This window comes from Mus caroli, unplaced genomic scaffold (assembly GCF_900094665.2).
Source record: "Mus caroli unplaced genomic scaffold, CAROLI_EIJ_v1.1 scaffold_9768_1, whole genome shotgun sequence".
Classification (NCBI taxonomy): Eukaryota; Metazoa; Chordata; class Mammalia; order Rodentia; family Muridae; genus Mus; species Mus caroli.
In genome coordinates, this window is record NW_018390682.1 from 34,193 (window position 1) to 46,474 (window position 12,282).

General features: G+C 41.9%; 1 pseudogene; it reads right to left on the reverse strand.

The window, feature by feature from the left end:
* LOC110288760 overlaps window positions 1-5,880 on the reverse strand; it is a 6,847-nt pseudogene extending 967 nt beyond the window's left edge.
* Between the last annotated feature and the right edge of the window lie 6,402 nt (window positions 5,881-12,282).

Below are 12,282 nucleotides of genomic sequence, written 5' to 3' on the forward strand. Positions count from 1 at the left end.
GCGAAGGAGAGTTTGACACTGGCACTGGAATAACCCTCGTCACTCCCAACACTCTGCAGGCTGCTGTGGTCGTCAAGGTCACTGATGCTGGTGGTACTGACACTGTCTGCTTCTCCATGGGAGAATTCTGTGCTTTCCACATCAACTTCGATCTCCTCTCGCTCTGAATCCGAGCGATCTGAAGAGATGGTTGATCCAATGCTGTCCATTAGTATCCGCTCCATCTCCTGAGGCCCCTGCAGCTATTCCAGTCGCCGCTTTAAAAATCTCTGTTCTCGTTCCATGTTCTCTAGCTGGTGCTGGCTCTTCCTCTCTGCTTCTTCAAGTTTCTTGATGTGTGCTTTGGCTTTGTTGAGCAAACCGAGTGTTGTGTGCCTGGTGCAGTCTGGGCCCAGTGGGATCAGAACTTTCAAGTGTTCTAAACACAGGCGCAGGTGAGCTCGTCGGTTCTTTTCCAACTCATTGTGTGTAGATCTGTTAGCAGTGCTGGTGCTGCTGCTTCCACTGCTGTGTTTCTGTGCCCGGCTGAGCCTCCGTGGGGGCTTCCAGTGCTGTACCTGGGGGCTCCAACCACCACTTCTTAATGCAGTTTATTCAAGCAGCTTCTATCTTCAACTCTCCTGAGCCTTGGGGTACAAGGGTTTTATGCACTCAAGCCACAACCACGCCTCAACCAATCACCACAGTTCACATCACCTCACCAGGCAGGCTTGCTCAGCCAATCAGGGATTAATGATGAGCCACCCACCAAATATGGGCTTGTTTACTGCCTAGCACAGATTTCTGTCAGGTGCCATCTTAGGGTGTAGCCTGGGCTGACCAGGGAGTCCAGAATGGCTTCCCACACTTCCCCATTTTATATTCTTTTGAAGCAAGCTCTGTGGGTAAAGATAGAGGTCTGATCCCCAGTGTGCAGAAATAGGGGCCATGTACAGGATTGGGTCTTAGGCTCATAGGTACCCAGAGCAACCCTGAACTGCTTCCATGCCGTTTTTCCTGGGGGAAGGACACTAGGACACTCAACCCTCATACAATCAGACATATCTCCCAGAGATCGTCAAACAGCTTCCACACTAACCTCTGTGCAATGCTTAGCCTTACAACCCTACGGAGCGATGGCTTCATTGTTCATTCTTCATGGCAGGAAGCCAAATCTGAGGTGACTGCCCTGCTTTCACTGCGGCAAAAGCTTGCACCACCATGGCAGCAGTGCGGACCTGGGCATTCCTCAACCAACACCTACACCATACACACAACAGGCATGCCAAAACAAGGGCCACAGCGAGGGCACCTATCCCAGCCCATTCTTTAAGATGATTCATCGCGCCAGCAATCCAAGAGGATAGTCCAGATGCCAAGCCAGGATCCACTCAGGGACAATCGCTGAGTGAAGCTCATTTATCTTGTTGTCAAAATTTGCAGTCCAATTTCTTAACAGGAATTTCTTAACAAGAAGCATAGTGACAAAGATGCATCGGCCTGGGAAACATCGACAGTATCCCCCACCTGGGATCCACACTCATCAGGGGCAGACACATGCTCATCACCATCAAGATCAGCTTCTTCATTTTGACAGCATCGAACTAGCTGCTCCAGAACACACACTGGCTCTGCGCGATTCTGTGGAAACATGTAAATAGACTCTCTCGCCCAGGCCAACACTGGATCCGGACCATTCCATGATCCTGTAAGCACATCCTTCCATCTAGCATACCCCAGTTTACTGGGGCTGGTATTAGCATGTCGTTCAGCAGCAGAGCGACCTTCCTTATCCAATTGTAAAATATTTAAGGTAAAAAGAGCTAAGGAGAGTCTTATCTTTCAGGTATGGCCATAGCCTATTCCCCCTTTTTGTTTTATTAATAATTCTTTTAAGGTTCTATGTGCTCGTTCAATAATTACTTGGCCTTGAGGATTAAATGGCAGGCCGTGTTTAACTTGTACTTCCATCTGTTGACAAAAGGTCACCAGGTTTTGGCAGTATATGCAGGGCCATTATCTGTTTTAAGTTGTTGGGGTTTACCCCAAGTGGCCCAGGCCTCCAAACAATGATGTATAACGTGGGAGACCTTTTCCCCTGCCATGGGAGATGCATAAACTATTCCTGAACATGTNTCAATGGATACATGAATGTATTTCAATTTGCCAAATTCTGAAAAATGTGTCACATCCATCTGCCACACCTGTAGAGGGAGCAATCCTCTAGGATTCACTCCATAAGAAGGCTGGTGTTTAAACTCTAGGCAACGTTCACAGGTAGTGACTACATCCCGAGCTTGTGCTCTAGAGATTCCAGATTTTCTTTGCAGAGTTTTAGCATTAATATGAAATTTAGAATGAAATTGTGAGGCTAACTCCATAGGGGATGCTAAAAATATGAACTCCATACAAGTACAATTATCCACAATGTCATTTCCCCTACTTAAGGGTCCTGGAAGCCCACTATGGGCATGGACATGTTCAATATAAAATGGTTGGAGTCTTTCCCACAGCAACTTTTGTAATTGTAAGGCCAAAGCTTGGATGGTACAATGAGCTTTTATTTGGCTAGCCAATTCTAGGGATAAAACTAAATTAACTACATATTGTGAATCTGAAATTAGATTAAAAGGAAAATCACAATCCTTAATGACCTCAATAACTATTTGTAATTCCACCATCTGCGGAGTACAGGGATAATACTGCCTGACCACAGGATCTTTCCCCTCTACCATATATGCTCCACAAATGGTTTTTAATCCATCATTAAACACGTTAACTGCATCCTTAATGGGTGTTTTCTTCACCACTTGAGGGAAAATGACTGGATGTTCCTTTAAAAAGGTCATTAAAGGATGTTTGGGATAATGATTATCAAATGGGCCCTCATTAATACAGGCTAAAATAGGCCACTCATCAATATTTGCTGTTAGGACCTTTTGGTATGACTATTATCCATTCCTTGAGGTAGCACCAACCACTCAAATCTTTGATCAGGCTCTTCATGATTACAGGAGGGCAAAGTAAAAGCAAATCTAACACTATCTTTCAAATCCAAGGGAATGGAAAAGAAACCATCTTTAATATCAATTACTATTAGAGGAGACTTTTCTGGCAGGACAGATAAGAGAGGCAGACCCCTCTGAATGGAGCCCATCACCTGCATCTGTGCATTAATAGCTCACAGATCATGTAACAACCTCCATTTCCCAGATTTCTTTCTGATAACAAAAATTGGGATATTCCATAGAGATACAGAAGGTTGAATATGACCCAAAAGATATTGTTCTTCAACTAATTCCTTAGCAGCTTGTAATTTTTCTGAGGATAATGGCTACTGAGGCACCCATACCGGCTCCTCAGTTTTCAGGTTATGGGAATGCTTCCCCCAGCGGCCCCTACGAAAAACCCATTCCTTCCCGAGGCTTTCTTTTAATTGAGAGAATCAGGGACTTCCTTCCTTGCAACCCTTTCCCAACCCGAAGGATGGGTGCCATCCCATGTCTTTCATCATGAATTTTCCATCCGCCTGTAACTCAGGTACCGGACGCTAATCCATTTGTAATGACAGACAGGTAAGTTGGGTACCTGAAGACCCAAATCCTTTTTCTCCCCTTTTTTTTGTGATGCGGCTGGGTATAAGCCATGAAGACTAGGGATGATTAAAAGTTGTGCTATCCTATCCCCTGGAGAAATAGCTACCAGACCTTGTGGCGAGGAGGCAATGACTTTGATAATTCCTTCATAATCTGGATGGATCACTCCTGAATGGACTATAAGACCTTGAAAGGCCGAGGAGGATCTCCCCAAAAGCAGTCCTACTCTATCCTTGGGTAAGGGTCTTCTAAAATCTGTGTCAATTAATTGGGTTCTGTGGAGTCAATACAACTCTGGTGGTTAAGCAGAGGTACAATCACGCTGAACCCTCAGTTGCTCTCCTCGGCTTCAAGGAAGATGCAGAAAAGGCCAGGTTGTTTCCTCCTGGCTCTCTATACTTACTGCCCCATATATTTGCGGGCCACAACCATGCCTCAACCAATCACCACAGGTCACATCACCTCAGCAGGAAGGCTTGCTCACCCAATCAGGGATTAAGGGCAAGCCATCCACCATATATGGGCTTGTTTACTGCCTGGCACAGATTTCCATCAGGCACCATCTTAGAGTGTGGCCCAGGCTGGCCAGGGAGTCAGGAATGGCTTCCCACATCAGATATGTTGTTCATCCTGATATGCCCCTAGAAACAGTGTTCTTGGTACTTTGGTTTATTTCCTTGCTATTTCGTTAACCTAGAACTTTTCTTATTACTTGCATGTCATTAAAATGGTATAAAAGCAGACTAGAAAAATATAAACTTACTTCAGCATCAGAATTGGCTGGAGTTGTATTATAATGTTGTTTAATTGTCTTTTGTTCTTTTTTTGATCATCACTCCCTCCCTGGAGAACCCATTGACTGTCTGAGCTGGCTTGGTCACATACTTATACAGAATATACTTCCAAGACACCATTTTCCTCTTTGCTCATCAATGTCTAGAAACAACTGCTCTGCAAGGACTGGGTCTGCATTTTTTTAGTTTCCCTTTTTCTTTATTAAGACAGGGTTTTTTATGTAGCTAAGGCTGTCTTGGAACTCACCACAGATACCTTGATTGCTTCAAACTCACAGAGATATTACTTCCTCTGCATAATGGTACTGGGACTAAAGGTTGGTACCAGCACTGCATGCAAAAAGCTTTTTTATATCAAGGTCATGATAACATTGTATACAGGACATAGATCCTGGCATATTCACTTGAGGTCTGTAACATTAGTTGATATTTTGTTTCTTTGTTTGTTTGCCTGATGTATTTTCATTATTAATTTTCAAAAGATTTTTTAATTATATATTTGTCTAGGTAGTGGTGGTACAAGCCTTTACACCCTGCACTTGGAAGGCAGAGGCAGGCAGATATTTGGAAAAGGGGAGGTAGCCATCAGTAGAGTGCGAGGTAGGCTCACATTCCTGTGCATACTGTGGAGGCTCAACACAGGTAGACCTCCTAGTTGTATGCTAGTGTGAAGACTGCTCACCAGAGGTACCATTGCTGCCTCCAACACCGGCCAGCTGTTGGGATTGGTCTTCAGCTGCCGTGTATTCAAATGCTAAGTACTAAACCATGGTATCTGGACTCCCCAACCATCTGACCCTTTTGTAATCTGATAAACAAATTCACACATACAACAAATGTTACTTTGTAAACTCTGCTCATCTTATCCTCTAATTAAAAAAACGTGGCTGCCAGCTAATAATGGCATATTAGGGGTACTCTGGACTTCTTTTCACTGGACTTGGGGTCCAAGATAAGGATCAGCAGGCAATAGAATAGTAGAGAGGAAGATGAAGAAGATGGAGAGAGGGTAAGGCTGCCATGAAGCCTGATGGCTCAAGAGCATGTGACCAGAATCAGTGGACCATACGAACAGGTTGATGCAGCAGAAATAATCCAGGGAGACATTTGTACAGCATCTAACATGGGGCTTATGGAGTGGATGTAAATTAAAAGAGTACAGAACCTGCCCAGTTTAGGCTTACACCTCTTCAAATAATATACCAAGCCTTTGTGTCTTTTATAGAGGCTAGCTAAAATATATATTTCATTTAGAGCCAGCTTCTGCTCACTATTGCCAAACATGGAGGTGAAAGAAGACGTGGAAGCCAGCTTTGGAGAGCATCCCCCTACCTGAGCACAATTTTTATCTTTGTGATTAAGTGAATCCCAGACAGGTAACTGGGGCACACCTGCTTCAGCTTCCCACAAGTGGGGATCACAGGTGGAGAGTAGCATGTCTTTACTTCATTTCTTCGGACTTTGCTGGTCACCTGATTGCTCTGTGTAAGCCTGTACCTGCAATTTACCATTTAACCACTGTGTTTGTAATTTGCAGAGACTTTATACTAGGTATGACACCCTTTTTCTGTAATGGTGACCCAAGGAAAAAGCAGGGCCTTCATATGCTCTGCCCTCATTGCCTAAAACGTTTTTTCTCCACCTGCCTGGGTAATTTGTCACCTAACTGCACAGCCTACATCAAAACACCAACATGCCCAAAGGAAGGGCCAGCAAATTCTTTAACATGTATAAGGCACACACCAATACCCACATTGAGTATCATTCCCGATTGTGGAAGGCCTGATGAGTGAGTGTATCATGGGTGCTTGAGAAGCAGAGTGGAGATTCTACTCTCTGTCTTCCACAGTACCGAGTTACCCTTCTGCTGTGTACCCTGTGTTCAGACATCACAAGTCCCTGGCTATCTGAGCTTGCCCTATCCTTGACTTTCAACATTCCAGATCATGAAGCAAATTAACCTCTTTCCCAAATGCATTACCTAGTCTTGGGGCTTTTGACTGGAGGGAGATCAACTCCCAGGAGAAACATCAACAGATCCTCTGTAATTGTTCTTTAAGTTGTAAGAACACTGACTTTTATTGATGTTCATTTTTTTTTCAAAATTTTATTAGATATTTTCATCATTTACATTTCAAATGCTATGCCAAAAGTCCCCTATACACTCCCCCAACCCTTATCTCCTACCCACTCACTTCTACTTCTTGACCCTGGTATTCTCCTGTACTGGGGCATTTAAAGTTTGCAAGACCAAGGGGCCTCCCTTCCCAATGATGACCAGTTAAGCCGTCTTCTGGGAAATAGGTAGCTAGAGACATGAGCTTTTGTGGTACTGGTTAGCTCATATTGTTGTTCCACCTATAGGGTTGCAGACCCTTTCATCTCCTTGGGTATTTTCTCTAGCTCCTTCATTGGGGGCACAGTGTTCTGTCCAATAGATGACTATGTGCAACTACTTCTGTATTTGCAAGGCTCTAGCATAACCTAACAAGAGACAGCTATATCAGGGTTCTTTCACCAAAATCTTGCTGGCATATGCAATAGTGTCTGCATTTGGTGGCTGATTATGGGATGGATCTCCTGGTGGGGCAGTCTCTGGATGGCCCATCTTTTGATGTCAGCTCCAAACTTTGTCACTGTAACCCTTTCCATGGGTATTTAGTTCCCCGTTATAAGGAGGGATGAAGTATCTACACTTTGGTCTTCCTTCTTCTTGAGTTTAATATGTTTTGTAAATTGTATCTTGGGTATTCTAAGAGTCTGGACTAATATCTATTTATCAGTGAGTGCATATCATTTGAGTTCTTTTGTGACTGGGTTAACTCACTCAGGATGATACCCTCCAGATCCATCCATTTGCCTAGGAATTTCATAAATTCACTGTTTTTAATAGCTGAGTAGTACTCCACTGTGTAAATGTACCACATTCTCTGTATCCATTTCTCTGTTGAGGGACATATAGGTCCTTTCCAGCTTCTGGTATTATAAATAAGGCTGCTTTGAACATAGTGGAGCATGTGTTACTATTACCATTGGAACATCTTCTGGGTATATGCCCAGAAGAGATATTGCTGGATCCTGTGGTCGTAGAATGTCCAATTCTCTGAGGAACTGCAGACTGATTTCCAGAGTGGTTGTACAAGCTTGCAATCGCTCCAACAATGGAGGAATGTTTCTCTTTCTCCACATCCTCGCCAGCATCTGCTGTCACCTGAATTTTTGATCTTAGCCATTCTAACTGGTGTGAGGTGGAATCTCAGGGTTGTTTTGATTTGCATTTTCCTGATGATTAAGGATGTTGAACATTTATTCAGGTGCTTCTCAGCCATTCGGTATTCCTCAGTTGAGAATTCTTTGTTTACTCTGTGCCCCATTTTTTTTAATGGGGTTATTTGATTTTCTGAAGTCCAGCTTGTGTTCTTGGTATATATGGGAAATTAGTGCCCTATCGGATTTAGGATTGGTAAAAATCCTTTCCCAATCTGTTGTTTGGCTTTTTGTCTTATTACAGTGTCTTTTGCCTTACAGAAGCTTTGCAATTTTATGAGGTCCCATTTGCCGATTCTCGATCTTACACCAGAAGACATTTCTGTTCTGTTCAGGAATTTTTTCCCCTGTGCCCATATATTTGAGGCTTTCCCCGACTTTCTCAACTATACATTTCAATGTCTCTGGTTTTATGGGGAGTTCTTTGATTCACTTGGACTTGAGCTTTATACAAGGCGACAATTATGGATCAATTAGCATTCTTCTACATGATAACTGCTACTTGTGCCAGCACCATTTGTTGAAAATGCTCTTTTTTCCACTGGATGGTTTTAGCTCCCTTGTCAAAAATCAAGTGATCATAGGTGTGTGGATTAATTTCTATGTCTTCAATTGTATTCCATTGATCTACCTGTCTGTCGCTGGACCAGTTCTATGAAGTTTTTTTTAATCATAATTGCTCTGTAGTACTGCTTAATATCAGGCTTGGTGATTCCACCACAGATTCTTTTATTGTTGAGACTGGTTTTGGTGATCCTAGGATTTTTATTATTCCTAATAAAGAATGGCCCAACAATATTTTAACTTTGATGAGTATGAAGTGTCCCTCCTTGTCTTTTTTGATAACTTTGGGTTGGAAGTCAATTTTATTCTTTGTTAGAATGGCTACTCCAGCTTGGTTCTTTGGACCATTTGCTAGGAAAATTGTTTTCCAGCCTTTTACTCTGAGGTAGTATCTGTATTTGTCCCTGAGATGGATTTCCCATATACAGCATAATGTTGGGTCCTGTTTACATATCCAGTCTTTTAGTATATGTCTTTTTACTGGGGAATTGAGTCCACCGATATTAAGAGATATTAAGGAAATTTTTACTGCCTCTTGTTATTTTTGTTGTTAGAGATGGGGTTCTATTCTTGGGGCTTTCTTCTTTTAGGTGCATTGAAGGATTATTTTCTTGCTTTCTCTAGGGTGTAATTTCCATCCTTGTGTTGCAGTTTTCCCTGTATTATCCTTTGAAGGACAGGATTCATGGAAAGATATTGTGTGAATTTAGTTTTATCAAGGAATACTTTGCTTCCTCAATCTATGGTAATTGAGAGTTTTGATGGGTATAGTAGTCTGGGTTGGCATTTGTGTTCTCTTAGGATTTGTATAACATCTGTCCAGGATCATCTGGCTTTCATAGTCTCTGGTGAGAAGTCTGGTGTAATTCTAATAGGTTTGCCTTTATAAGTTACTTGAACATTTTCCCTTAATGCTTTTAATATTCTGTCTTTATTTAGTGCATTTGTTGTTCTGATTATTATGTATCAGGAGGAATTTCTCTTCTGGTCAATCTATTTGGAGTTCTATAGGCTTCTCTTATGTTCATGGGCATCTCTTTCTTTAGGTTTGGGAAGTTTTCTTCTATTATCTCATTGAAGATATTTGCTGGCCCTTTAAGTTGAAAATCTTCATTCTCATCTATCCCTATTATCCATAGGTTTGGTCTTCTCATTGTGACCTGGAATTCTTGGATGTTTTGAGTTAGGATCTTTTTGCATTTTGCATCTTCCTTGATTGTTGTGCTCATGTTCTCTAGGAATCTTCTGCACCAGAGATTCTCTCTTCCATATGTTGTATTCTGCTGCTGAACTTCATATCTGTGGTTCCTGATTTCTTTCCTAGGGTTTCTATCTCCAGAGTTGTCTCACTTTTGGTTTTCTTTATTGTTTCTACTTACCTTTTTAGGTCATGGATGGTTTTGTTCAATTCTATGTCCTGTTTGATTTTGTTTTCCTGTAATTCTTCAAGGACTTCTAACTCTTTAGCAGTATTCCCCTGTATTCCTTTAAGTGAGTTATTAATGCCCTTCTTAAAGTCTTCTATTAGGATCATGAGATATGATTTTGCATCTGAGTTTTGCTTTTCAGGTGTATTGGGGTATCCAGGACTGGCTAAGATGGCAGTTCTGGGTTCTGATGATAGTGAGTGGTCTTGGTTTCTGTTAGTAAGATTCTTTTGCCATCTGGTACTCTCTGGTGTTAGTTGTTATAGTTTGCTCTGGTTGGAGTTTGTTCCTTCTGTGATTTTGTTAGCCTCTGTCAACATTCCTGGGATCCCAGCTCTCTCATGAGTCTCATTGGTCAGAGTACTCTCTGCAGGCAAGCTCTCTTGCAGGGAAGGTGCACAGAGGTCTGACATTCAGACCTGCCTTCTGGCTGAAGATGAATGCATGAAATACGGCCTGTTTCAGAAGATGTATTGCCAATGCAGTCTGCTAGCTGACCTGCACATACTGTTATCCGAGAGACAAAAGACACAAGATGGCTTCTGCTCTGGCAGTCAGAGCCCAAACAAGAGGACACCTCTCCTCGGGCAAAGAAGGTACCAGGATGTCTGGAGCCCAAAACAGGGTCTGTCCCAAAAACTGTGTCTCTTCTGCAGTCCACACTCTCAAGGGTGCAGACTGGTCTCTGAGGGAACTGGACACAAGATGGCTACCTCCCCTTTTCCGGCAGTCAGAGCCCTACCAGCAGGACACCTCTCCTCTGGCAGGGAAGGTGTCAGATATCTATAGCCCAAAATGGGTGTCTGTACCAGAAGCTGTGTTGCTTCTGCCTGTCCAAGAAGCTGTGTCACTTCTGCAGTCTGTACTATCACCTGTGCTCACTGGTCTCTGAGGGACTGAGGGCAAAAGATGGCTCCCTAACCTGCACAAGCAGTCAGTGCCCTCCCGGGCAAACACCTCTCCTCTGGCAGGGAAGGTGCCTGGATGTTTTGAGCCTGAAACAGGGTCTGTCCCAGAAGCTGTGTCACTTCTTCAGTCTGCACGCTCACCTGAACAGAGTGGCAGAGTGGTCTCTGAGGGACCCTGGATACAAGATCGAGACTTGAAGTTTATATCATACAGATCTTCTTCCTTAGTTAGAGTAACTCAAACGTATTTTATATTATTTGTGACTATTTTGAAGGGTATTTTTCCCTAATTTCTTTTGCATCCTGTTTGTCCTTTGTGTAGAGAAAGGCCATTAATTTATTTGAGCTAAATTTATATCCAGCTACTGCACTGAAGCTGTTTATCAGGTTAGGAGTTCTCTGGTAGAACTTTTAGGGTCACTTATGTATACTATCATATAACCTGCAAAGAGTGATATTTTGACTTCTTCCTCTCCAATTTCTATCCCCTTGATCTCCTATTGTTGTCGAATTGCTCTGACTAGGAGTTCAAGTAGTATATTGAATAGGTAGGGATAAAGTGGGCAGCCTTCTCTAGCCCCTGGTTTTAGTGGGATTGCTTCCAGTTTCTCTCCATTTAGTTTGATGTTGACTACTGGCTGGCTGTATATTGCTTTTATTATGTTTATGTATGAGCCTTGAATTCCTGAACTTGCCAAGACTTTTATCATGGAGATACGTTGGATTTTGTCAAATTCTTTTTCAGCATCTAATAAGATGATCATGTGGTTTTTGTCATTGAGTCTGTTATGTTGATGGATTTCTGTATATTAAACCATTCTTGCATTCCTGAGATGAAGCCTACTTGATCATGATGGATGATTGTATTGATGTCTTTTTGGATTCAGTTTGCGAGGATTTTATTGAGTATTTTTGCATCGCTGCTCATAATGGAAATTGGTCTCAAGTTCTCTTTCTTTGTTGGGTCTATATATGGTTTAGTTATCAGAGTAGGTATCGGCTATACCTATTATCCATAGGTTTGGTCTTCTCATTTTGTCCTGGATTTCCTGGATGTTTGAGTTAGGATCTTTTTGGATTTTGCATTTTCTTTGTTGTGTCCATGCTTTCTATGTAATCTTCTGCACCTGAGATTCTCTCTTCCATCTCTTGTATTCTGTTGCTTATGCCCACATCTATGGTTCCTGATTTCGTTCCTAGAATTTTTATATCCAGAGTTGTCTCCCTTTGGGTTTTGTTCATTGTTTCTACTTCCAGATGGTTAATTCTAAATATACAGTTTTTTTTTTCACCATAAAAAAGGGAGAAATAATAGAAGTGTAAGATGTCAATGCTATCTTAAACAACTGGGTTCTTTCAATGTGGGATCCATGGGAACACTGGGACAGGTTATCCTAGCACATGATATATATGTTTTCCTTAAAATAGGCTTATACCATAAATATAAAGGAATTTAAATGAATAATTATAGGAAAAATATTAATTACATTTATATAGAGGGAAAGGTGATACCTGTATTTATGTAAAATAAGATAAGGTGGAAATTGTATTTGTCCAGAGAGATATTAATCTCTTTAGAAGAGAGAAATAAATGAAAATGACTTTAAGTGTTTTTAGACATTGATGAAAAAACAAATGCAGGACTTTGATGTCAATGCTTAGGAGACCAAGGCAAGGACAGTTAGATTACTTGTGAATCTGAAGCCAGCCTAATCTATAAACAAATATGAGCCATCTTGGGCTACAC